The sequence below is a fragment of the Mustela nivalis genome (assembly GCF_964662115.1).
Source record: "Mustela nivalis genome assembly, contig: HAP1_SCAFFOLD_521, whole genome shotgun sequence".
Taxonomy (NCBI): Eukaryota; Metazoa; Chordata; class Mammalia; order Carnivora; family Mustelidae; genus Mustela; species Mustela nivalis.
The window spans coordinates 429667-452845 of record NW_028136137.1 but is presented as its reverse complement, the minus strand read 5'-3'; the positions used below and the strand labels follow the sequence as shown (position 1 = coordinate 452845).

General features: G+C 42.0%; 1 long non-coding RNA gene across 1 annotated transcript; it reads right to left on the bottom strand.

The window, feature by feature from the left end:
* Positions 1–863: 863 nt before the first annotated feature.
* Positions 864–21101, bottom strand: LOC309857236. The gene is made up of 2 exons (XR_014307567.1): positions 20876–21101; positions 864–1221 (listed from the first exon to the last, which is right to left on the bottom strand). It is a non-coding gene; the product is annotated as an uncharacterized lncRNA (long non-coding RNA).
* Between the last annotated feature and the right edge of the window lie 2078 nt (positions 21102–23179).

Sequence of the window (23179 nt, the reverse complement as noted above, 5' to 3'; positions counted from 1 at the left end):
TTTTTTGGCACAATCATATTTTGCTACATAACTAGCTAAACAACAGAAGTGTTATTTGGCCATTAATGTTGTTCATAGAATATGAAAAAAATCTGTTGAAATACATGAAACTATAAAAATAAGGGAAGTCAGGAGAAACGAAAGTTTCCTTAAGAACAATTTGCCTTTAGATGACATTTTAAATGAATGTGAAAAATTTTCACAGAAGGTGAACAGTTCTCTGTCTGTAATTGATGATACTCAGCCAGCTGATGTGAAAGTCTGACGGGCTACGTCTCTCTTAAACATTATTATAAGCCTTGAGAAAAATAGAAATTAAACAGAAGTAAAATTTTCTAGGTTTTTAATCCTATTGGGATATTTATCTTAGTGGTATATTTTCCAAAAGCAAATGTGCATCATTAATTTTAATGCTTCTTGAAATTCCCACGGAGCTGCAACTTTCTGTGCTTCTCTGGACAAACAGATTTAAAACAAAATGAAGCATCAACAAGGAGACTTTTCTGCCAAGGAACAAAATTCAACATTTCTAAACGGCTTTTACAAACAATTGATAAGCTCACTGCAAATCATTCTTATATTTTTATAAAACCAAACTTTTTAAATATCAATATTGGCCAATGTTCCCTCAACCTAGCTCTGGCTAACAGATATACCTGGGAGTAAATTAAACATTGCAAGAGTGGTGGACATTTGCTCCTACAAATTAGTCTAAATCAAGGAAGACTTCAGGGTAATCACTTAGCAACTAATAAAACAACCCCTTGGGTATTATTATCCTTTACTTTTCACTGTTGACTAATGAATTTGAAACATAATCAAACTAGAGCAACCTTAAATGAATAAAAACTAAAACAAAAAAATGTATTCCAAAAAGTTTAGTTCTTTTATTAATGAAATTGGTAATTTCTTCAAGTTTCTGGTGGGGTTGGTGGGGTAATCAACTGAAAGGTTTCTAAAAACTCTGCCCTTTTAATAAATATGAAGGAGAGAGAAAGTGTGTGTGTGTGTGTGTGTGTGTGTGTGTGTGTGTGTAGGACTTGTGAATTTCAGGTTTACCAAGTTTGTGGAAAGGTTGACAAAATCTGCATAATCCTTGTTGATGAGCTCGACCATGGCTATTTTAAGAAGTTTATAGTAGAGTTCCAGATCTCCTCTTAGTTCCTCCAGCTGGACACGCTTCCTACAGTCAGACACAAAGTGATCGACGTTGAAATCTTCCTGAAAATCAAACCAGAAAGAAAAAATGATTGCACTGATACCACATTTTACATAGAAAAATAAGATCAGAGAAAGAATAAGAGGCCGTATTACTGCAGGGAAACACACACAGGACATCAGGGGGTCTGCTCACTTCCTAAGATTATGGGAAAGGGGGCCCCTCACCAAGACCATTCTCTCCTGTTGCCTAACTCTAAAGGCATTTTATTTCTTTTAATTATACATTTCAGAGGCTCTTCTCAAAATAGAAACAGCTTTTTCTTCTTAATTTTAACACAGCGATTCACATCCTTCCAGACTTTGTTTTGGTCTCTTTACTTTTTTTTTTTTTTAAGATTTTATTTATTTGAGAGAGAGAGACAGAGAGAACAAGTGGGAGGAGGGGCAGAGGGAGAAGCCAGCTCTCTGCTGAGCTGGGAGCCTGATGCCAGGGTTCATTCCAAGACCCTGAAATCAAGATCTCAACCGAAGGCAGACGCTTAACTGACTGAGCCACCCAGGTGCCATAGTCTTTCTCTTTAAAATATAAATTACTTTTGGGGTGCCTGGCTGGTTCAGTGGTTATGGGTTCAAGCCCACATTGGGCTTTCTGCTCAGCAGGGAGCCTGCTTCCCTGTCTCTCTCTCTGCCTGCCTCTCTGCCTACTTGTGATCTCTGTCTAATAAATAAATAATTTTTAAAAAAATAAAATATCAATTACTTTTTAAAGAAACTGACATATAATGGACACATGTTAGTTTCAGGCGTACAACATAAAAATTCCATTTTTTTTTAATTTTTTATTTTTTATAAACATATATTTTTATCCCCAGGGGTACAGGTCTGTGAATCACCAGGTTTACACACTTCACAGCACTCACCAAAGCACATACCCTCCCCAATGTCCATAATCCCACCCTCTTCTCCCAAACCCCCTCCCCCCAGCAACCCTCAGTTTGTTTTGTGAGATTAAGAGTCACTTATGGTTTGTCTCCCTCCCAATCCCATCTTGTTTCATTTATTCTTCTCCTACCCACTTAAGCCTCCATGTTGCATCACCACTTCCTCATATCAGGGAAAAAATTCCATATTTTTATCTGTTGTGAAATGATCACCCTAAGACTAGTTAACATCCATCACCAAACATACACATTTTTTTCTTGTGCTAAGAACTATTAAGCTTTAGCAACTTTAAATATATAATAATATATGGCACCTGGGTAGCTCAGTGAGTTAAGGCCTCTGCCTTCGGCTCAGGTCATGATTCCAGGGACCTTGGATCGAGCCCCACATCAGGTTCTCTCCTCAGCAGGGAGCCTGTTTCTTCCTCTCTCTCTGCCTGCCTCTCTTCCTACTTGTGATCTCTGTCAAATAAATAAATAAAATCTTAAAAAAATATATATATATATAGATACATATATATATATATATTATACTATGCAGCCATCAAAAGAAATGAAATCTTGCCATGTGCAATGACGTGGATGGAACTAGAAGGTATGCTGAGTGAAATAATCAGAGAAAGACAATTATCATACAATCTCCCTGATATGAGGAATTTGAGAGGCAAAGTGGGGGGTGTGGGGGTAGGGAAGGAAAAATGAAACAAGATTGGATTCGGAGGGGGGCACCTGGGTGGCTCAGTGGGTTAAAGCCTCTGCCTTCGCCTCAGGTCATGATCACAGGGTCCTGGAATCGAGGCCACATCGGGCTCTCTGCTCAACGGGGATCCTGCTTCCTCCTCTCTCTCTGCCTGCCTCTCTGCCTACTTGTGATTTCTGTCTGTCCAATAAATAAATTAAATCTTAAAAAAAAATATTGGATTGGGAGGGAGACAAACCATAAGAGACTCTTAATCTCACAAAACAAACTGAGGGTTGCTGGAGGGAGGGGTGTATGGAGAGGGTCGTGGGGTTGTGGACATTGGGGAAGGTATGTACTACGGTGAGTGCTGGGAAGTGTGTAAGCCTGACAATTCACAGACCTGTAACCCTGGGGCTAATAATACATATTTCTAATAAAAAATAATAAAATTAATATACAATAATACACAGTATTATTTACTACAGTCACTATGATGTACATTACATCCCCAAGGCTTATCTTATTAACTGGAAGTTTATACCACTGTACCCCTTCATCTATTTCCTCCACAACCTCGCCTCTGGCAACCACCAATCTGTTCTCTATGACTTCATTTTGTTTTGTTTCTTAGATTCCACATGTGAGGGAGATCATACAGTATTTCTCTTTCTCTGTCTGACTTATTTCACTCAGCACAATATCCTCAAGGTCCATCCATGTTGTTGCAAATGGCAAGACTTCCTTCTTTTTATGGTTAATATTCCATCGTATACACACACATTGTCTTTATCCATTCACCCCATTGGTGGACACTTTAGTTATTTCCAAGTCTTGGTTGTTGTAAATACTGTGATACTCACTACCGTGAGTGTGAGTCTTGCTGGCTGCTTGAGCCAGGTGATCTAGAGTTATACCTGGGTAGCAACTGCAAACCTCGGGGCATCATACGAGCATTCAAGCTCCTTTCCAGGAGATACCAGAAAGCAGAAGCGAGGTAGAGGGACAGCGCAAAGATGGTACCCATCAGCTCCATCTTTGGAGAATACCTTACTAGGCTCCCAGATCCACGTTAAATTAGATGCCTGCCCCTCAGGGCTTTAAGATAAGCAAATGAGCCTCTTTCACAGAAATCTGATCCCATTTCAGTCTGCTGCTTCTGTGCTGAGTTCCAGGGTGGGTCAGTCTACTCGCGGGACTGCTTTAAGAACTGTTTCTCAGTTTGCTATAGCCTTGTGGGTCTCATGGGTGCAAGCTCTGATGGCTTTCAAAGCTGGATGTTTTGGGGTCTTGTCTCTTAGATGTACGTCTTGGAAGTTGGGGTGCCAGAAGTGGGGCTCAAACCCTTTGCTCCTCAGGGAGAAGCCTGGGGTTTTGAGTACCCTCCCAATCCCAGGTCGCTGTACCAGGGGTGGGGTTTATGGCAAGACTGATTCTTACTTCAACATAGGTTTTTTTTCCTTACTCACCTAATGTGTAGGAGTCACTCAGCTAGTTGTAGGGTTTTTCCACAGGAAATTTTTCCATATGGAGCTATAGATTCAGTGTGTATTTCATAGAAGAGATGAGATCAAGATCCTCCCATGCCACCATCTTGAATGGAAACCCCAGACCTTATCTATGTATGTGTGTACACACACACACACACACACACACACACAAATATTCATGCTCTTCTAAACTATTTCCCATCTAGGGGCACCTGGGTGGCTCAGTGGGTTAAGCCTCTGCCTTCGGCTCAGGTCATATCTCAGGGTCCTGAGATCAAGCCTCACATCAGGCTCTCTGCTCAGCCGGAGCCTACTTTCCCCCCTCTCTCTGCCTGTCTCTCTGCCTCCTTGTGACCTCTCTCTCTCTCTGTCAAATAAATAAATAAAATCTTAAAAAAAGAATAAAAAAATAAAAAATAAAAATCCATTCTATTAAAAAAATTTCCCATCTAAAAATATAACTTGAATGTCTTTACATAAAACACATACATTTCTATTAATATTTTATGTGCATGCTGAGTGTCCCATTGAACAGATGTTCCAAATCTTTCATAACCTATTTCCAAGTATTGGTCTCACAGGATTAGCTATCCTGTGTTTCCCCTCTACAATACTGTGATATCCCGGTAGGCTTATATGCTTAGAGGCAATAAATTACTATCTAATTCCCCTGTGACTCTGCTACTCCATGACCTGTTTAGTCAGCAAGAATCAAATGTGATGGGGCGCCTGGGTGGCTCAGTGGATTAAGCCGCTGCCTTTGGCTCAGGTCATGATCTCAGGGTCCTGGGATCGGGTCCCGCATCGAGCTCTCTGCTCGGCAGGGAGCTTGCTTCCCTCTCTCTCTCTCTCTCTGGCTGCCTGTCTACTTGTGATTTCTCTCTGTCAAATAAATAAATCTTAAAAAAAAAAAAGAATCAAATGTGATGATTCCCAAACTAGTTAAGGACACCTACACTTACTTTTCATTAAACACTATGTAAACCAACAAAATATGACTGCAAAAAAAATCACTGTTCTTTTGAAAACTAACACAGCTACTTTGGAAAGATTTGATACAAAGAAATCAATAAGAAAATTTTTGCTAAGTTAGGTATGGGTGAGATGACCAAGTACCAAGCAGGGAGGGAGTGATCACAGGATTCTCACTCAATTCAGTTAAAGAAACTGAAACTGAATGCAAAAAAAGACAACATAGAAAACTTTTTTTAAAGATTCTTTTTATTTATTTGAGACACAGACAGACAGTATGAGCAGGGAAAGGGGCAATGGGAGGAGATTCCCTGCTGAACAGGGGACCCAATGTGGGACTCCATCCCAGGACCCCGAGGTCATGACCTGAACCGAAGGTAGATGCCTAACCTATTGAGCGACCCAAGTGCTGTGATAACTCAGAAATCTAATCTGCAGGCCAGTTTCCAGAGAAAAGACGTGGCACTGTTTCAATGGAGAATAAATGTACATATATTTTTTCCAAATAAAATGCTAAAAACTGTATGTACCATTCCCTAAGAGTACTTGTTTAAACTGACTTTTTTAGTTAATCAACCAAAGACTGACCCTGCTAGTGTCGGAGAGAAGGACTTCATACCAAACCGTAATTTCACAGTCATCTACAGAAAGCCACCTGCTCCTTACACTGGTGACCAAATTAGCCTGGACCTTTCTCTCCTGAGACAATTTCAGACCTTACATCATAGTTATGTAGTACATCACGGGAGGGGGTCTTGGTTCATAATCCTGGCCATCCTACGCATCAACTGAATACCTTTAGGTCGATCACTTTCCCTGCCTCAGTTACACATTGTTGAAGTTCTTGAACTTCATGATGGCATTCTAAATTGTATAACTGGGGTGCCTATGTGGTTAAGCATCTGCCTTTGGCTCAGGTCATGATCCCAGTCTCTTGGGTTTGAGTTCCACATCAGGCGCTCTGCTGAGCAAGGAGCCTGCTTCTCCCTCTGTCCCTTCCTCCTGCTCCTGCACTCTCTCACTCTCAAATAAAATCTTAAATAAATAAATAAATAAATAAATCATATAACTTAGCCTCAGTGAACAAATGCTATTAGGTAATATTAGTACTCAACTTACCATTTATGCATTTGTTCTCAGATAAACAAAAGTTGCATAACACATGACTAAATAACTCGGAACATCTGTGAATACTGGGTTAGGCAGCGTTTGCTGTGAAAAGCAAACCCAAACTCACAGTGCCATAATAGAGACCCATTTCACTTAACCAAGAATGGTTTTACTACTTTAGGAATGGTTTTACTTTATAGTGTAGATTCCCCAAGTATTCAAAAAGAAAGTATTTACAACCCATACATTTATGGTCAACTGATTTTTCACAAGGATGCCAAGACCATTTAATGGGGGGGGGGAACAGTCTTTTCGAGTGCCTACTACTGGGACAAGTGAATATCTACATGCAAAAGAATGAACTTGGAACAGCAACGTCACACATACACAAAAATATAACTCAAAATGGATCAAAGATTTAAATGTAAGAGTCAAAACTGTAACACTCAGAGAAAACAGGTGAAAATCTGTATGACTTTGGATCGGGAAAAGCTTTCTTAGACATGATACACAAAGCAATAAGAAATATTAGATAAGCTGAACTTGATCAAAATAAAAACTTTCGTGTGTCAAAGGACACTACGGAGAACGTGAAAAGACAACCCACAGAATGGGAGAGAGTATCTGCAAATCATTTGTCTGACAAGGATCTAATAACCAGAATATGCAAATATACTCTTAGAACTCAACAACAAAAAAACAAATAACCTAATTTAAAAACAAGCCAAAGACTTTTGAATAGACATTTCTCCAAAGATGATACACAGATGGTCAAGAGCACATGTCGGGATGTTCGACATCCTTAGTCATTGGGGAAATGCGAATCAAAAGCACATGCAGATGCCACGTCACACCCACTAGGACAACTATGGTAAAATAAGAAAAAGAAAAAGAAAAAAAAAAAGAAGAAGAAAAGTGCTGGCAAGAAGGCGGAGAAGCTGGAACCCTCCTGTATTGTCGGTGAGAATGTAAAACAGTGTGGCTAAGGCAGCAAACAGCTCGGTAGCTCCTCAAGAAGTTACACACGTACAATTACCCAGCAGTTCTACGTCTAGGGGTATGACATCGACAGAACTGACAACAGATGTTCCTGCCACAACCTGTACATGAATGTGCACAGCAGCGCTGCTTTGTAACAGCCAAAAGAGTATATACCCAACGTCCATCAACTGATGAATGGATACATAAAATGTGGAAGAGCCTCTTACACAACCATAAAAAGGAATAAACTGTTACATGCTACAACACGAGTGAAGTCTGAAAACATTCTACTCTCAGGTTAAAGGAAGCCAGACACAAAAGGTCACGTGTTATACAATTCCACTGATATGAGATGTTCCAGAAAAGGCAAATCCATAAAAACAGAAAGTAGATTCATGATTGCCAGGGAATAAGGGGAGGGGAGAATTGGAAGTAAGAGGTTTATTTTTCGGGTGATGGAAGCATTCTGGAATTAGACAGAAGTGACGTATGTACCATATACACAGTAAATATACTAAAAACCAGAGAAGAGTACACTTTAAAATGGCAACTATTATGCTTTGTGAATTATATTTTGATGAAAAATGAAACAACTTAAATATCAACAAGCTAAATGCTAGGATACATTAAAAAAAATCCAAAGTAACACTAATCACAGGAACAATGGCGTAGCTACATGAATTTCAGACAAAGCAGATTTCAGAGAAGGAAAATTATCAGGCATAAAGAGCAGCATTACATAATGATAAAGAAATCGACTGACCAAGAAGACACAATTATCCTTAAGGTATGTGTGCCTGATCAACACAGGTAAGACACAACCTAACAGAACTGCAGGGAGAAATAAACAATTCCATTATCACAGCTGGTGACTTCAACACTTCTTCATCATTAATGGGCCGATCCAGCAGCAGGGCAACAAGGATTTGACAGATGTGGACATTCAGTCCAGACAAGGCACACTTAACACCACCATCAATTACCGTACAACAGATGTACACAGACTATTTCACCCAGTAATAGTGCAACACACATTCTTCTTAAGCTCATATGGAACACTCATCAAGACAGAATAATTCTGGGCCACAAAACACAACAAATTTTTAAAAATAAAAATTATACCAAATATGTTCTCAGACCGCAATAGAATTAAAAATCAGTAACAGAAGATAGTTGAAGAAGTCCAAAATACATGGAGATTAAATGACACACTTCTAAATGACAGGAGACCAGTCTCAACAAAATACAATGTAGCAAAATGTGTGGAATGCTGCTTAAAGGGAAAATACAGTACTGAATGCAAATATTAGAAAAAAAAAGATTAAAGTCAATAATCTAAGCTTCCATTTTAGGCAACAACAACAAAATCAAATCTAAAGTAAGGAGGGGCTCCTGGGTGGTTCAGTTGGTTAATCATCTGCCTTTGGCTCAGGACATGGTCCTAGGGTCCTGGGACAGAGCCCTGCATCAGAGTTTCCTGCTCAGGGAGGCTGCTTCTCCATCTCCCATTCCTCCTGCCTGTATTCCCTCTCTCACTGACTCTCTCTGTGTCGAATAAAATCATTAAAAAAAAAACCCTAAAGGAAGTAGAAAAAAAATAAAAATTAGAGCAGAAATCAATGTAATTAAAACCAGGAATTTTTTTTTTAAATCAATAAACCCCAAGTCTGTTTCTTTGAAAACATCAATAAAACAGATAGACCCTTAGCCAGTCAAACAAAGAAAAAAAGGTAGAAGACATAAATTACTAATATCAGATGAAAGAAGGGAGGGCTACTGCTAACAATCCCAATCACTGTAAATTCAACCAAACATTTATGGAATACTACACAATTCTCTAAAATCTCTTCCAGAAAGTAAAACTAGAAGGAGTACTTCCTAAATCATTCTAGGAGATCATTATTACCCTGACACCAAAACCAATACTACAAGAAAAGAAACTATAAACTAGTATCTCTCATGAACACAGACATAAAAATCTTCAACAAAAATTAGCAAATAAAAGAAAACACTATATTAAAAAATTATACACCAGGGTCATGTAGGATTTATTCCAGGTATGCAACATTAGAAAATGTTCAACATTAGAAAATCAATGTGATCCATCATATCAACAGAAAGAAAATCACATGATCATATCAATGAAGGGAGGAAAAAAAACATTTAACAAAATCCACACCTCTTCATTATTAACCCTCAGGAAACTAAGAATAGGAGGACTTCCTCAACTTGATAAAGAATGTTTCCAAAAATCCACAGCTAACATGATATTAATACTGAGAAAATAGAAGACAGGGAATCAAGGCAAGGATGTCCCTCCTACTACTACTATTCAATACTATACTGGAAGGCCAAACTAATGAAATAAGGTAAGAAAAGGAAACAAAAGGTATACAACCTGGGAAAGAATAAAACTTTGTTCACAGATGACATGACTGTCTACAGAAAATACAAAGACTTCACACCCCACACCCTCCTGAAACTAGTCAAGTGATTATAGCAAGTCTGCACAATACACAGTTAAAATACAGAAGTCAATTGCTTTCCAATGATGTATCAGACAAAGGGCCAGTATTCAAAATTTATAAAGAATTTATCAAACTCAACATCCAAAAAACAAAAAAATCCAGTCAAGAAATGGACAGAAGACATGAACAGACCAAAGAAGACATCCAAATGGCCAACAGACACATGAAAAAGGGCTCCACATCACTCAGCATCAGGGAAATACAAATCAAAACCACAATGAGACACCACCTTACATCAGTCAAAATGGCTAAAATTAACAAGTCAGGAAACAACAGATGTTGGCGAAGATGTGGAGAAAGGGGAATCCTCCTACACTGTTGGTGAGAATGCAACTCTGGAAAACAGTATGGAGGCTCCTCAAAAAGTTAAAAATGTAACAACCCAACGACTTAGCAATTGCCCTATTAGATGTTTATCCAAAGTACACAAAGTGATTTGAAGGGGCAAAAGCACCCCGATGTTTATAGTCAAACTATTGAAAGAGCCCAGATGTCCATCAACAGATGAATGGATAAAGAAGATGTGGTATACACACACACACACACACACACACACACATTACTCAGCCATCAAAAAGAACAAAATCTTGCCATTTGCAAGGACATGGATGGAACTAGAGGAAGACAAATACCATATAGTTTCAGTCACATGTGGAACTTAAGAAACAACAGATGAATATAGGAGAAGGGAAGGAAAAATAGAAACAGACAGGGAGGCAAATCACAAGAGACTTAACTACAGGAAACAAACTGAGGGTTACTGGAGAGGGAAAAGTTGGGGTAACTGCGTGAGGGGTATTAAGGAGGGCACTTGTTGGGATGAGCTCTGGGTGTTGTATGCAACCAATGAATCACGAAATTCTAACCATGAAACTAAAAGTACACTGTATGTTAACGAGATTGAATTTTAATTAAAAAATTTAAAAAGTCAATTGCTTTCATATATACCAGCAATGTACAAGTGGAATTTGAAGTTAAAAACACAAGACCATTTACATTAGCATACCAAAAAAATTAATACTTAGGTGCAAATCTAACAAAATATGCACAAGATCTATATGAGAAAAAGTATAAAATTCTGATGAAAGATAACAAGCAAGGTAAGATGTGAAGTGGAAAGAAAGTCCACAATCTTGGGTAAGAACACTCAATACTCTTAAGAGGTCAGTTCTTCCCAAACTGATCGACAGACTCAATGCAATCCCAATCAAAATGCCAGGAAGTTATTCTGTGCATACCAACATGTTGACTCTAAAATTTGGATGGAAAACTGGAAAACCAAGAGTCCCAGAGTAGTCAACAAAATATTAAATAGCGGGGAAAAAAGGAAATTGAGGATTGCCACCACCCAATCTCAAGACTTACTATTAAAGCTATAGTGATTAAGACAGAAGGTGCCTGGCAAAAGAGACAGGTGCTTGGAACAGAGTGGAGAGCCCAGAACAACATCCACACACACAGGCAAAGGCAACTCAATGGCAAGGACAGTCTTCAACAAATGGAACCGAACAATGGGACATTGATAAGAAAAAACAAACAAATGAAAAGAATAAAAACAAACTTTTCACACCTTTCACAAAACCTAAACGTAAAATGCAAAACTTCTTAAAGATGACATAAGAAAAAATGTAGGGATCCTTGGATTTGGCAATGACTTTTCAGATATAAAACCAAAAGCATGATCTACGAAAGAAAAAAATTGATGAGAGGGACTTTGTTAAAATTAAACTTCTCTGTAAAAGACACTGTTAAGAGAATGAAAAGACGGGACAACTGGGTGGCTCAGTTGGTTAAGCAGCTGCCTTTGGCTCAGGTCATGATCCCAGCGTCCTGGGATCGAGTCCCACATTGGGATCCTTGCTCCGCAGGGATCCTGCTTCACCCTCTGACTCTGCCTTCCACTCTGTCTGCCTGTGCTCACTCTCGCTCGCTCTTTCTCTGACAAATAAATAAATAAAATCTTTAAAAAAAAAAAGAGAGAGAGATGAAAAGACCAGTCACAGAGTAGAGAAAATATCTGCAAAACACAGCCATGGTAAAGGACTTAAAATAAGAAATATAATATAAAGATGTCTTAGTAGCAACAAGAAATCAAACCTAATTTAAAAATGTGAAAAGAGCGGTGGCTGGGAACCCCAGTCAGTTAAGCATCTGCCTTTAGCTCAGGTCCTGGGACTGAAATCCACACTGGGCTCCCGGCTCAGCGAGGAGCCTGCTTTTTTCCCTCTCCTGCTGCCTGCTGCTACCTCTCCGTATGCTTGTGCTGTTAATAAATAAATAGAATCTTTAAAAACGAAAAAAAAAAAGGATCTGAAAAGATGCTCAACTTTGTATGTCATTAAGAAATTGCAAATTTAAACAAGGTACTATTACATATCACGTAGAATATAAAAAATCCAAAGCACTAGTAATACCAAATGCTAGCAAGGATGTGGGACAACCAAACTCTCATTCACTGTTTGGTCAGAATGCAAAATGGGAGGCACTGTGTGAGACAGCTTGGCAGTTTCTCACAGAACTAAACACATTCTCACTATAAGATCAGTAATTGTGCTCCTTTGTATTTACCCAAAAGAGCTTAAAACTAGTGTCCACACAAAAACCTGCACACGGATATTTACAGCAGCTTTATTCTCTGAAGTGCCAAAACTTGGAAGCAATCCAATCTCCTTCAGTAGGTGAACAGGTACACTGTGACACACCCACACAACGGATTATTCGACAATTAAAAGATGAATTATTAAGCCACAAGACTTCGAAGAACCTTAAATGCATATTTCTAAGTGAAGGACCAGTCTCAAAGGCTAAATACTATATGATTCCAACTCTATGGCATTCTGGAAAAGGTAAAAATTAACCAACATTTTTATTTTTATTTATTGTTTAGGTCATCTCTATACCCAATGTGGTGGCTAGAACTCACAACCCTGAGATCAAGAGTCAGATGCCCTAGCAACTAAGCCAGCCAGGTGCCTCTAAAAAGGTAAAACTCTAGACAGTAAAAAGATCCCAGGTTGAGGGGTGAGCAAGGAGGGTGCAGAGAGAGGAGAAGAAACAAATAGATGAGGTACAGGGTTTTTCAAGGCAATGAAACTAGGCTGTAAGATACCAACAGTAGGTAAATAACATTATACATTTGTCAAGACCCACAGAACTATAGAAAGAGGAGTGAACCCTAATGTAAACCATGGATTTTAATTAATACTGTATCAATGCTGGTTCATCAGTTGTAACACATGTACCACAACAATGTAATACATTAATAATAGGAGATAGTGAAGTTAGAAGAAAAATATCTTCTCTTTGTACTCAGGGGCATTTCCTATCTGAACCCAGTTAAAGTACAAATCCCCCAAAAGGCCAGAAGTTGGGAGATCACAAGAGGTGTTGGAACACAGGAAAATAAATGAGCAAACCAGACAAGCTGCAGGTAATTAAGAACCATTAACCATGAGAGAAGCAGTGACATCACTCAAAATTAAAACCAAGTAGAGTTTAAAAGTTTAGCTACTTTACTAACTAGCTGCAATCAGGGATGGCAAACAAAGACTAATTCAAAGTAACCTGGGAATTAATCATTTAAAACTTACCAATAATCTGAAATTAGTAGCTTTAATGCTATGAAAATTACATGGAATTTGGAAAGATTGAAGTTCTCTAAGCTGCCAAGAAGTAAAACACTCCTTCCCAGATACATGGACTTATAAAATCACTATATACTATCTCCACGAGAAGCAGAATCCCCCAGAACCATCACTCTGTAATGATGAGAAGTACTAAGAGGGCATATGAAATTTATGAAACATGTCCCATTTCATCGAGACAAAAAACCAAAATAGTTAAGCACTAATCTGCACACTACATAGGGGTTGAAAGACATAGCAAGTTTGTGTGAGCTCACGTATGTGTGTGTTTCCAACCATTCTTGAAAACAATGGACAACAGAGATGAATAAATGTCCCTGTATATCCCATAAATATTCCTCAAATATTTATCATGCAACTCCAGCTCTGCTCTAAGACCTGGGGACACAGTCAGGAAAAGAAAAGACAAGGTCTCTGCTTTTAAGGAGCAGATATTCTAATGCAGAAATGAGAAAATAAATATGTAAACAAACATTATATTAATGAACAGTGATCAAATAGTGATTAATGAATAGTGATCACAGCTAAAAAGAAAACAGGACACAGTAAAGGTTGAGTGACAAATGGGATGTATTTTAACTTGGATGAACCAGGAAATATAGAACAATGAGTTGAGATCCAAATGACACAAAAGAGCTAGCCACCGGAAGTGTGGGAAGAGTGTTCCCGCCCAAGGTATCAGCATGTATACAAAAATGTCCTTGGAGCTCTTCCCTCCAGCCCCTGCTCTCAAATCTCTGACCCAGCTAGGTGGGGACATAATCTAGGACTTGTGTCTCCCAAAACTCATTCTAAATCTTTGTTCGGTGACTAAATTATTCAAGCTTGAGAAATTAAAAACATATGCTAACAAGATCTTCCCACCATCTACAGAGAGATCATCTTAAAAGCATCATGAAATAGTAACACTAAAATTCTAAAAAACTTCTGTTCTAACATTTTAATCAATTTTATATCAAACTCCTTTCTTGAATTTATATACCCATTTGACATATTTATGAAGAGACAAAAAAAAAAAAACAACAAACCCTACATTCCGTAAATGTATTTATCCATCTAACAAATATTTGAGTACCTAATTACACTCTGTTCCAGCTGATTTCTTCTCTTTATCTCTTTTTTCCCCTCAATTTAACACCAATCATAATCTATGTAGGCTTTTAGTTCGCTTTTCAAAATTAATTTCTTGAGCTATTTAAAGGAATTATCCAGTGCTAGAGTTCTCAACACTGGTCACACATTAGAATCACTTAAGGAACTTTTTTTTTTTAAGATTTTATTTATTTATTTGACACAGAGAGAGAGATCACAAGTAGGCAGAGAGGGAGGGAATCATGCTCCATGCTGAGCAGAGTGTCCCATGCAGGGCTCGACCCCAGGACCCTGAGACCATGACCTGAGCTGAAGGCAGAAGCTTAAACCTCTGAGCCACTAAGGCACCCCCTCACCTGAGGAACTTAAAAACAAAAAGCCCAAAGGGCACCTGGCTTGTTCAGTCACTGGAGCGTGCAGGTCTTGATCTCAGGGTTGTGAGTTCAAGTCCCATGTTGGGTATAGAGATTACTTAAAAAAAAAAAAAAGAAAGAAAGAGCCCAAGCCCCAGTTTGTGATTAATTTGTTTAAATGTTTCAAGAAATTTGATGCTAAATGTTGTAAGACTAGTTAAATAACAAAAAGATATATTTACATAATACTTCTTGCTCTCAAATTTTGAACAAAGAACTTACTAATAATCAATAACTTAGTAGGCCAACATTTTATTTAAATAAGTTTTATGGTACTACAAAGAGTGAATTAGAAAATCAAAAGCAAGGAGAAATGGGCATGATGTGAACATGGGGAAGCAAGAGAAAGCAAGAAACTATGTGACCAGGAAGCGAATGCTTAGCTCTGAGATCCTTCTCTGAGAGAAGGACAGATTAAAACCTAAAAAGAAAGAAAAGAAGGATCCCATGCACTCAAGGAAAGAGAAGTCCCCCAACATCCCTCCTGCTTTTTCCAATATAAACACACAGCTGGGCCGACTTACCACATCCTGGTTGGTACCGACTTTATCAACTTTTCTATTTAAGCCAAACTTGACCGGTCAATGATGGATGGGCTGTGTGCCAAGTTTACCAGTTGTACAACTGACTGTGTAATGGCTGAAACTGAGAAACCGGGGTGAAAGTATCAAGAGGCTCTAAGGATTGCGAAAGAGCCAAGATTCAAATGATTACCACGTACACACAAGACAAACTATGCAGATGACTGCTCAGTATGGAAGTACTTCAGAGTGTTACACTGTGGCATCAGCTGACCCAGACCCAGAAGATTGCTGGAGTTCCCATCATGGACATCTCTAACCATATAGATGACACTGAGCAAATGCCAGATGATGATGGAGCCCCTCACTCCTATGTCTTAATAGAGTTCCTCAGCTCTCCTTTACCAACTTTTCCTGTTGCCAGTTCATACAAGCAATTCTCCTTACCCAGTTCCTCTGTTCTGAGCTATGGCTAAAGACACTCACTTTTTTATGTTTTGAAACTGATTATCTTGTACCATTTTACTTTTTGTTGCATCTTTTTATAAATCAGATGACCGCTCACAAGACAAAAAAAAAAAAAAAAGGAATGGAAAGGAAAGATCAAAAGGGAGGACAACAACAACAAAAAAACAGTTCTTTTTTGCCGGGAACCCTTCTTACAAGTGCCAATCAGATAAACTTTATCTGATGTTACATCGTCACAACTCCTCTATCATCAGGGAAAGTAGTTCACATAAGAAAATTTCTCTATAAAATGAGTTCCAGGCTTACATTCCATATTTGGCTAATTAGAATTTCATTACGATGTCTGTCTCACACTGATGCGGAAGAGAATGGAATCTTGTCATCAAGACGTGACATCGAACTAAGAACCCACAGGGTAAGCACTCAGATCCTGTGATATGAAGTCGGCTGCTGGGGATGGGCGACCCTGGGCAACAGTGGCTGACCTGTGGGCCTGCGGCTATCTGCCATCTGTCACTCTTCCCTCTTCCTCCTCTGTCAGCTGCTATCTCCAGCTGCTGTCAACAAAGTCCACCTCAAACAGCCATCACTTCCCTCTGGTCCCATTTACCATAGCTAAGCTCCAGGCCAGGCATCCAGATCACCAGCCCTGTGGGAACTTCTTCTAAGGTAAGAGGTGGCCCTATTGGTGAAATGCAGGTGCCAAGGCATGCGGACATTGTGCCATCTTCTGCGCTATTCTTAATGTTCTGATTGTCCCACTTCCCTCAGTTCCCACCTGTGGCCTCTGGAAAGGAACATATTACAGTAGGATTTCCAAGGACTGATGCGTGGGGGTCAGGAGATCTGGCCTGTGATTGGCCCCAACTAGCTGTGTGGCTTTAAAGGAAGTCATCACACCTCAGGCCTCAGTTTCCTTATCTGCAAGCCAGGATGGACTAGAGTCTTTTCAGAGGAGCCGGCAAAGATCACATAGATAAGCACCACCTCATTATACTAACAAGCAAACAGAAGGCCGGAGGTGAGTGATTTGCCCCAAGTCAGACATAAGCAGGCAGAGAGCAGAGCCGAGGATGGGACCCACATCTGCAGGTCACAGCTAATCAGCCAGCACAGTACAAACAGATCTGAGCAGCTGCTCATTCTTCCCCTTTTCCGTTTTGTCCATCAGAATGCATGCTCCCTGCAAACAAGGACACACAGGACCTGCTTCCTGCCTCAAAATTCCCAGTTCACCCAATTAGAACAGGGAGGAGACTCAAGGACTTACCCCCCCACCCCCACACATGGTTCTTTTACCTATGGAACATGAGGGTACATACATTCACTGTCCAGAGGGCTCCTGCCTTCACTTCTCATGGAAAAGGTCATCATGTGCCTACCCGGGGTGCCAACGAAGCCACAGGTTCCAGAGAGGAACTGACACAGAGAAGTTCAAAGGAGGCAGATGGCTCATTGCAGAAACAAACTGTCTACCAAGGAAAACTACCCCATGGGGGACTGATTCTCTTTGAAATACGTTCGAGTGCATGGGAAAATGGTTTTTCAAGAGCTGGTGGACTGACCAGTCACCTGGTACATACAAGATCACATCCGCATTCTGACAAGAGTGGCTCGCCTGCAGTGTAGACCAGGGGCCAGAAAGACAAGGAAGGCACATGGAGACTGGGTGAGAAGCTTCTACGGTGTGATGGCAAGGGCGCACTGCAAAGGTACGAGAAGAGATGGAAAGAAGTATATGGACTCAAGAGGTTTAGTAAGCGAAATCCACAGGACTTGGTGTAACAGACTAGATTCTGGAAAGGTGACAGAGTAGGAGTTGACTTCTGGTTTCCCGACTCCAGGCTAAACGGATGAAGTGTTTACCGAGAGAGGCAATAGAATAAGAAAGGTGGTTTTCCGTGGAGGAGGTGCTCATGAATTCCGTCTTGAACCTGATGAGTCTGAGGGGCCACAGACACATCCGAGAAGAAAGGTCAGCAAGTCCGATACACAGAACTGGTGCTCAGGAAGCGTGTGGACCAGAGACAGGAATCTGCCTTACCTGCTGATAGGTGGTCATGAAGCTGCACAAAAGGTCATCTAGGAAAAGAAAGGAACACGGGGCTGAGCCCATAATCAGCATTCAGTGGCTACCAGGAGCATGACTCTGCACAGGAGACACATCAGAGAGGTAGAAGAAAGACAGAAAGCAATGCAGAGCATTTGGTCTACTGCGATGTCGAGTAAGGAGACAGAGAAAGGTCAGGTGCGCTGACTTAGAAACAGTTTTGGTAAGAACTCTTTAGTGGAACGACAGGGCCTGAAGGGTGGAAGGTGGGAAAGTCAAGTCAACCCCTGAGCACTGGCTGTGATGCGCGACAGTGACAGGGCAATACCTAGAGGTGGGGCAGTCAAGTGGGAGAGGATCAAACAGGAGCGCGTGATGGGAAGGAGTGCAGGGGAGAGGATCCTTGCAGGCTCCTGGAAGGGCGGGAGGGCATGGACTCCGAGCCAGAGTGGAGACTGAACCTGAGGAGGAAGGAGAGCCCCTCCCCGTACCAGGCGAGGAGGAGAAGGGGACAAATACAAGAATGGGATCATGGTCAGCAGGATGGAAGAGGTCCCGTGGGATGGCTGCTAATTTTTCTGTACGACTGGAGATGAAAGAGGAAGGCTACTTGTGATGTCAATAGCACACCCATGTAAATGGTCTAATTTATCTGTTATGCCACTTTCTCCCCCTACTACCAATACCTTATGTCCTGCTCATCTATTAGTTGGCTGTCAACCCAAAGGATTTTTGGATTTCTAAGCCGACAAAGTATGATGTTGCCAGTGCCTCTGCCCCAGGTGACCCTTCCCCATCTGCCATTCCTGCACTTTGATCACCTACCTCTTTTGCATACCTTTCCCCTTCTATTTCTTATTAGATCTCATAAACATGACTTTTTAAGTAGTCTCCTGCCACCAGTCAGCTCGAACTCAACAGATATGACCATGCAACTTCCTGCTGTAAACCTGACTGCAGCTCTACCATGAAGACTGCATCAACGTGGACCCCTCAATGTATGCAGTGTCCAAGGTGCAACCCGCAGCCCCACCCCATCTCCCTTTCTACCATCCCAGTCTCATTCCAAAATGTGCCAAACAAGACACCTATGTAGAAATACAACCCCGACAGCAAGCTCTCCGCTCATTTCTGCCTCGGAACTGTAACTTAACAAAACATCTCTCTGATGGAAACAGAAATTGCAAATAACCTTTATCTCCAGCTCCCACATAGAAGATCAATACCACTTTACACAGAACAGCTGTTCCATGTATTTTCCTTCTATGTATGAAGGGGTTATGTTCATTAACACTACAAATTGTACATTATATTCAGAAATTTCAGAGCTTTGAAAGAATATGGAATTGCTGGCATTCTAGCCACTTTCCCAGTTTGCTCTCTTCCTACCTCTAAGTCCTACTTTAGAACTGCTATTTTGAGATTTCTATTTTCCGAAGCTGCTTTGACCAAAGGCATTCTGTCAGCTCAGAGTGAGAAAGATGGCAGGGCTAGGAAGTGTTAGAAAATGCTAGTGTTAGGCCCAAAGAAAGCCTGACGAAGTCCAAAGACAGACAAGCTAAAGAGACTTCCGTGCTTTGAGATTCTTTAAGTCTATGTGTGTGCCTTTTCTTCTTCCAATGACCTCTCTCCTCATCACGTGTCCTTCATTAACAAAAGGTTTCTGGATCAGAGAATTCACTCTGTGCTCTCCTTCAGACACTCCATTCACTTTACACCTTTTATTACAGTGGCTTAACATCACCATACAAGAACAAGAGTACAATATACCTTCGTCTAGACATCCCTACATATTAAAAATGATATGGCCACACCGCAGAGGATCCAGACATAAGGACTTTTAAAGCCAGAGTTTGGGAGATGTGATCTGAATGCAAGTATCAAAAAGGAACTAGCTGGTTAACCCAAAAAAGAAAAAAACATATTATGACTTGAAGCCATAAAAAAGTAAGAAATTCAAACTCTTCAGAATTTTAGGTACCTACAGAGCCAAAACTTTTTAACACTGAAACCAGCTACTAAATCCCAATCCTTAGAAATTAAACATATACGTTTTGATAGTTTAAGTACAGACCCAGAGGGATACAGAAAACAGATAAAGCTCCTCCTGGCTCTGATTCAAACCTTGGGACATTTTCAAGGCTATGACTGATGAACCTTTCCTGTCAGTAAAGTCTTTTCAGTTTAAATTTCTATTCTGTAAGTTTATGTCCTACAGTTATCTGCTGCCAGCTTCAGGCTGACTTCACCAAGAGAAGTAGGGAAACATTAGTAAAGGAGCTTGGTATGCTTTGTAGTACTGGACCAGAACCAGTAAGGACAGTACAGTCTTTCAGATTTCTCATTCTGAGCTTAAGACGAAAGTCAGGCATAAACGTTAGCTTAAGTGCCTTTTTGACCCGATTCCTGGTAAGTACGTGTGTTCAGAGATGTGTTCAACGCACAGACGCTGAGCTTCTAGGCACAAGGCACTGGGAGGCTTCTGTCAGGCTGGGGGAGCGGCGGTCTGACTGTGCCGCACGGTACCAGAGGCGGGTCCTACGGGTCCGGGGCTTTTATGTTTAGCTCAAAACCACTTGCCCTGAACTTTCAGGCCTTTTCATTCAATGTGCACGATTTCACAGGAGTGCTTTCTCCAGGTTGCACCTAGCCCACCCGAGGCCAAGAGACTCACTGCGAAGTGCAGTGAGGTCCCTGCCGAGGACCCGTCCGGGGCGGGGAAGGCCCAGGAAGCCCACAGGAGAAGCCCGAGGAGAGGCCCCGGAGGGCCAAGGAGGGCAGGCCACCCACGTCCCAGCTCCGGGGAGCAGAGCCCAGGCGCGCACCTTCATGAACACGTCCTTGTCGAAGCAGAGCCTGTCCAGCCCCTTGGGCAGGTTCATCCTACTTCTCTCCATCCCGCCGGCCGCCGCCTCTCAGCACCGACACTCGAGCGAGGAGGAAAGGTAGGAGGCTGTGCTCCTACCGACGCTACCGGTGAAGCCACGGCGTTTCCACCGAACAGAAGGCACTGCTTCCTCCAACATGGCAGCGTCTGCGCCCCGGCCAATGAAAGAGGACTCCGCAGGCCCGCCTCCGCCTGCCTCCGCCAAGAGAGGGGTGCGGACCGCTAACGCCGAGCCAGCAGGTGATGCGGCCCCCATGCGGCGGAGGGCGAACTACAACCTCGAGTAAGTTTCTGCGGAGCAGCCCCTCCGCTGGTGATGCGGCGTGAGCGGGAGAGGGGAGGACGGGTAGGGTCAGGGGCGCTCCCTCCCCACCTCGCCGTTTCCCTCGGAAAATCGGCCTGCGAGCCTCTTCCAGGACCTTCTCCCGAGATTGTCCCGCGGGAAGCATAGCTGTGGCGGGATGCTGGCCCTTTACTTCTGCGGCCGGTTGTCCAGAGTGGGGGGCGCGTCCCGGTGTCAGGCCTCCGGTCCCCTTGCGCCGCCGCTGCAGCCGCCTGGGCGCAGAGTCCTCTGTGGGAACCCGGCTTCCGCCCTTAGCCCCCGCACCCACCCGCGAGCGTGGCTTCTCCCCCGCCGAGCTTGGCTCCAGTGATCAGTAGGGAGGAAGGTGGTCATCTGGCAGCCTCGGGTCGTCTGGGCAGCTCCCAGCTCCACTTCGGCTCAGCTGCTGGGAGGCCACAAGTTTGGGTTCTCAGAGCTCTTAAAGAATCACCTCGCTACTGGCCAACAAAACACAGCCAACAAGTAGATGTGGGAGCATGTTTGTGTCCAGTCCGCTCTAGAATGGGCGGAATCGTGTGTTTGGCTAGCGTTGGTTCAATCGCCACACCTGCCCCCCCTCCTCCTGCCGTCCACCCCACATTTATTTTGAGATTTTTCTTTCCTCTTCCCTTGCTCTTCTCCCACTGTCCTCCCCTTTAGTGGGAATGTCATGGTCAAATGATGATTCATTTCTCTTTTTTTTCTCCGTGAGACTCTGACAGCTCAAACCACAGATCTCATGCGTGCCCTTCAGGCTGCAGCTTTGCTGTAATAGCCCAGGCCTGGGCTGCCCCTCCCAATGCTGTGATCTCCCAGAGATAGCACAAGCAGTCCTTAGAAAGGGATGGGACACAGCAAGACAATGGCTTACAGTGAGTCTTGCATTCGAGTCACTCCAAACGGGAAACTGGTCACTTTTTTTAAAACGTGAGTACAGGGACGCCTGGGTTGCTCAGTTGGTTAAGCAGCTGCCTTTGGCTCAGGTCATGATCCCAGCGTCCTCGGTTGGAGTCCCACAAGGGCTCCTTGCTCGGCAGGGAGCCTGCTTCTCCCTCTGCCTCTGCCTGCCATTCTATCTGCCTGTGCTCGCTCTCCCCCTCCTCTGATAAATAAATAAAAAAAAATCTTTAAAACCTGAGTACAGAATCTGAAACAATACATTCCCTAGCAGTGGGCCTTGTTGAGGAAAACGTTCCCAGTCAATATCCAGAGACTATGACAGGTAGAATGAGAGCTGGAATCTTATTTGGAGAATCAGAATAAATTGCCAGGGGAACAACTATGAAATTGCATTCTATGCCCTGTTGTGGTCATTTGGATATAGGGAATGAAAGCCTCATTATTTGGTCTTTGTTTGTTTACTCTTATTATGAAAATTCTCAAGCATACACCAAAATGTGTAGAGCAGAAGGATCCCGCCCCTTCCGAGTACTTATCACTCTGCTTCCCCAACTGTTTCATAGGCCCTCCTCCTTCTACTGCCCCCGAAGTGCCTGTATTTTTGTTTTGGGGGAGGGGGGAGGTCTGGAATATATTTTAAAGTAAATCCCAAACATCACATCATTCCCTGCTCCCCAAATACCTTGGTTTACACATCAAAGAAGGAGGAGGAAGAGGTGGAGGAGGGGAAGACTGAGAAGGAGGAGGGATGAAGAAGAGAGATTTCCGCACAGGCCCACTCTGCCAGAATCAATAGGTGTAATAAGCTATTCTGATTGGCTCTGAGAGGCATGACTTTTAGCCCAGGGCCACAGTACTAATAAGCGACAAGGGCAAATTCAGGCAGCGCAAACAGCAAGGCCCACACTCATCACCAAGGCACCGAGACGGGGGGCAAGGGTGCCAGACCGATGGAATAAAGTTGTCTGGGAACCCCACCTGCCCTAGAAGTCCAGATGAGCGAGTAGTTGAACTGTTTTT